This window comes from Lygodium microphyllum, chromosome 3 (assembly GCF_053477565.2).
Source record: "Lygodium microphyllum isolate KBCC chromosome 3, Lygodium_microphyllum_v1.1.10, whole genome shotgun sequence".
NCBI classification, from domain to species: Eukaryota; Viridiplantae; Streptophyta; class Polypodiopsida; order Schizaeales; family Lygodiaceae; genus Lygodium; species Lygodium microphyllum.
In genome coordinates, this window is record NC_141137.1 from 167,599,608 (window position 1) to 167,604,557 (window position 4,950).

At 42.4% G+C, this 4,950-nt stretch overlaps 1 pseudogene across 1 annotated transcript; it reads left to right on the plus strand.

Moving 5' to 3' along the window:
* Window positions 1-247: 247 nt before the first annotated feature.
* On the plus strand, window positions 248-3,932 carry LOC148039143 (uncharacterized; annotated as a pseudogene). The gene is made up of 5 exons (XR_015690451.1): window positions 248-1,468; window positions 1,545-1,612; window positions 1,694-2,188; window positions 2,286-2,676; window positions 2,762-3,932. The product of XR_015690451.1 is annotated as an uncharacterized LOC148039143 (transcript).
* The last annotated feature ends 1,018 nt before the right edge of the window (window positions 3,933-4,950 follow it).

Genomic DNA, 4,950 nt, shown 5'->3' on the forward strand with positions numbered 1-4,950 from the left:
CACATGTATCTTGTTTTTGTAGTCGCTTCATGAATACAATGAAATTTTGGTTTGGTTCTTTATTTGAAAATGAAGTTAGAAGTGAAAAGCTGGAATCGAAGGTTTGATTTGATCTTAGATGGAAGGCAGAAAAATGAATGTTTCTTTTCAGAATCGTACTGCCCTCCTTCAACACCATTGTCTATATTGATTTGTTATTGTATGTTGACAGATGTATTCTGATTTGTCATTACATATTGATCTTTATTCTGTTGCTAATGTGTAAATGTGTAAAAAATGTATGTTACCTTTTGCATGCAGAATTATACCACGTGCTTCATATTAAAGTGAACATATAGTCAACGACGGTGGATTATGGAGAGTGATCCTGAGTTTGAGGAAGTCGATACCGATGAAGAAACATCGGATGAATCAGCAAGTGATGCGGTTGAGATGATTGACTTCTTTGCGAAAGGCAATGATTCAACAATACAAGAAAGCAGCGGCATTGCACAAAGCGCATTTAATTTCACCTCACCAAAGTACTTCTCATTCGACAGGGAGAGCTATGGATTGATGATAAGTGATTTGAACGGAGAAAAAGCCATCACTTTGGGGGTGCTCAAGCAATACGACAAAAGGGAGCTATTAGACCTGAAGAAGTGGAGAAGGATCAAAGAAAGTCTTTGCATGGGAAGAAACGATGATGGACAAGTTGTGCTAGCTCTTAAATCGAAGCCATCATTGCACATTGCATGTATAGAGGAATGGGAGAGTATTTTCCTTGCAAATCACATAAATAGGATTACAGGTGCTCACGTAAGCATTAATGCCACAGTGGACTCCATCAAATCCAATTGGTGTATGGATATGAGAAAGCATGGCATCCCTCTCGCTTATGTGAAAGAGCTCATCGGTGCTTGTACTTGCAAGGCATCCACAAAGCCCCATGGGTTTGACGGAAAAGTACCTATCTTGGAGCTTACCTCAGACATATCTCTTGTGGAGTGCCAACTTCAAGAGATCATGGTTCAACACAAAGCCAGGCTAGTCAAGGTTCGCTCAACCAAAACGCATGGTTTAGGGAAGACAATAGTGGAATATGCATGTCATCGTGGTGGCAGCGCAACTCGCAAAGGCTCCTAAATTCGCAGATTGAGAACCTCGAAGAAATGTGGTTGCCCATTCAAGGTGCAAATCGAGTATAAAGATGGTTTCCACAAGGTTACTCTACGAGTACATGCTCTACACGAGGGCCATACACCCGGTTCTCGCAGTGATTTGTATCACTTGCCAGTGCATCCATGTGTAGTTGATTGCTGCAAGGACGATCTATTTGATGTGGGGACATGCCGCCACGTCGCCAAGATGAGCTTGACAAAAGAGCAATTTCATTTCAAAAATGCCTCTCCATTAGATCGTGTAACGTATAGGTTCTTCATGATTCCAAAAGAGGTGCAAACACTATCTTACCAAATGCGAAATGAAGGTATGTTCTCATCTTTTAAGTTATTGTTCAATGGTCTTGTGCTACCTTGAGCATCAATGCTATTGGTATATTGCAGGCAAACTTTCTAAGGATGATTGGACGGCGATGTACTTGGAAGCAATTCGTCTACGAGACCAAAACAAGGTACTTGTCATATTTCTGTCGATATTTATATGTTATAGTGATTAGTACATCTATTTGATAAATTAATCTTGGGTCCTTTAGGTGCTATATTGCCAACCATATAATCCACATGCAAAAGAGGACAAGGATAGACCATTCATATTGGTTGTCCAAGATGAATGGATGCTAGAAATGAGCAAGAGGTTCTCGAAGAACAGTGCCTGGGCGATTGATAGCACGTTTAAGACCAATGTGTTTGGCCTTCCTCTCTATGCAGCGGTTCTACCAAACCAACATGGAATGGGCATTCCTATTTGGTTTATGTTGTGCACATGTGACAATGGGTTGAACCAAGAGGTCATCGCTTTGGAGATCACAATGAAAATAGTTCTCTCTAGAATGGGGGACATTCGCCCTTCGGCACTTGTCATCGATAAGTCTCAACAAGAGTTGGAGGCACTCTCAAAGGTTGTCTTCGATGATCCTCATTGCTGGACCTCCAACTATCTCGATGGCACTAGACACCAAGTTGCATGCCATATTATTCTTTGTTGGTTCCATACAAAGAAGGCTTGGGTTGAGAATCTTCTCCCACAGGTACACATTGCCATGATTGTTTTGATCTTAAGAACTACCTTTCATGTGTTTCAATGAGCTTGGTAGTGATTAATGTCCCATGTGCTCGTGGATGAAGGTTCCATCGGATGAGCGTGATCAGGTATTCGCGTCCTTGTCCAATCTCATGCAATGTCCAACAGAATTGCAATTTGACGAGCTGTTTCAACAGCTATTGCACCGCTACTCCTCTCATCCAAACGTGGTACGATACATTAAAAATGGATGGTGTGGAAGAGATTGTATATGACGTACAAGATGGCCCAAGTTTGGTCGCATGTTTCCGCATGGTAATGTTGACACCACCAATCTAATTGAGAGACTATGGCAGTACATCAAGTACATTCTACTTGATGCCAAGATCAACAGGTCTATATTGGATCTATTGCACGCCCTTGTTGGCAACTCATCATCAGGATCGAGAATGGGTGGAACCGCACTTGAGTTCTTCAAACAAAAGCAAGAGATAGGTAATGTGCTTGATTTTGAGTTGGAATGTTGTTTATCATTTTGGTGTGATACATTATGTTCTTGAAAGAGACTATTTTCTCGCAGTTGACTCTAGGCGCTTCAAAGTCTATGGGTCGAGCAAGAGCCACACAGCTAGATTGGCAGCAGGGGAGAGGATACTCGAGCGGTTCAAGGTCGATCCCTTGTCTCTTCAAGTCATTCATGAGGGAACCATGCTCTTCAAAATGGCAAGTGCAACACAACAAGACAAATGGTATAATGTAAGTGTGCAAGCAAACTATTGTGATTGTGCTGATTGGGTTGCAGATTGTAAACATCTCTATGGCTTGCGGCTCATCTTGAGGAGCTATTTTCCTCACCTTCATGAGGTTCTACCCATCATCGACAGTGCACGGGCCTTTGATGGCACACCGCTTAGTCCTTATGGTGATGAAAATCTAGTATCAGAGAGACCATGCACCGATGGATGTGTGCAGAAAGAGGATCTTGTGTCCTCTATTGAGGACTTCAGAGGGCTCCTCAAACGCATTGAGGTTGAGGTTTCTTCCTATACCTCAACACAGAGGGAAGTTTGTATGCGCCAATTGCAAAGTGCAAGGGAGTCTCTTGTTCGCATGTTTGCCCCACATGAGATTGATATGCCTACGAAGGGTGGGATCTATCAAGTCCAGGCAAATGTCACACAGACACGCTTGGGACATGGCAAGAGTGACCATCCTCGACCAGACGAGGAATGCGGATCCTCCTCGCAACCGAAGCATCCCCACACCACAGGTGTATTGAGACGCAAGCATCAACGAGGAAGGGGCCGCGTTAGATTCAATGCAAAACCACGCATATATTGTCCTCACTGCTGCACCAAAACATTCTTGGTGGACCCTTCGGTTGTTTTTTCATGTCACACTTGCCATGCATTGCTTCCCCTTACCTTACGGTACGTACCACATACAGCGATGTCTATCTTGATTGGCAGGATGGTGCGCCTCTATGACGAGAGTTACAGGGGCATCTGCACTATTTCTGATTGTGCATACAGCGGTGAGAATGAGGAGCGCCAGTTCACTCTCTCATTTCCCAATGGGTCAGTGGTGACACATGTGTTGGCTTCTAGACTCAGGATGTTGGTATTGTACTCATGAGCAGCACACCCTCGAGGATGATGCAGTGCAAGACTCTCTTTGGAATTTGCATAGTACTTGATACGCATGTTGTATAGGCTTTTGAGTAAACCTTGCTATGTGGATCATACTCTTACATTGCCTAATTCATCGCATATTTTGTTTTTATGACTCGTGTATAATGAATAGAACAACACATAATTTTCGGCATGGCATGTGTTTCGTCTAGGGTGGGCGAGGCACTGTAGTCAACATGCATGCTAATCTTGTTGCCTACTTGTAGTTACCAAGCATGGATACGGCAAGTAAGAGTAAATACGATGTCGTGGGTGTTGAATGTGGACATGCTTGAAAGCGCTTCAAAGCAAGGGGGTGGCCAAGTTTAGGATGCATAGTTAACCCTTATGTAAAGATTTCGGGCAGGTTCTTAGTTCTTGATTGGCACCCCTTAATGGGCCTGAAAATATCAAGCTTGCAACTTCATCCTAGATTAGGTTTTCGATTTTGTAGTGTAAATATTTGAGTTGAAAAGAGAAAATGCTAGCTACTATTACTCAAGCTCTTTAGTTAGCAAATTGAGCTGTTTGTATGTGTACATAGTAGTTACCTAGTTGAATCACCCCAAAAATTGCAATTCTATTGGACATTGCATGAGATTGGACAAGGATGTGAATACCTAATCACGCCCATGCGATGGAACCTTCATCCACGACCACATGGGACATTGATCACTACCAACCTCATTGAAACACATGAAAGGTAGTTCTTAAGATCAAAACAATCATAGCAATGTGTACCTGTGGGAGAAGATTCTCAACCCAAGCCTTCTTTGTATGGAACCAACAAAGAATAATATGGCGTGCAACTTGGTGTCTAGTTACCTAGTTGAACCACCCCAAGAATTGAGGTGCAATAATAGTTTTTATTAGCATTGTTTACTTGCATATAGGAATGTACCAGTAGTTCCAAATGAGGTTGCAAACTCTATAATCCCCATTAGTAGAAATAAATAAGGAGTCTAAATTGGTTATTTCATGTTAGCTTCACATATTGCCATGGAAGGCACAAAAGTAGTGGATAAGGAAGTCATGCAGGAGTTTTATCCTTGAGTTATGAAGGAAACAACCCATTCGTAGCATACATAATGTAAAATAC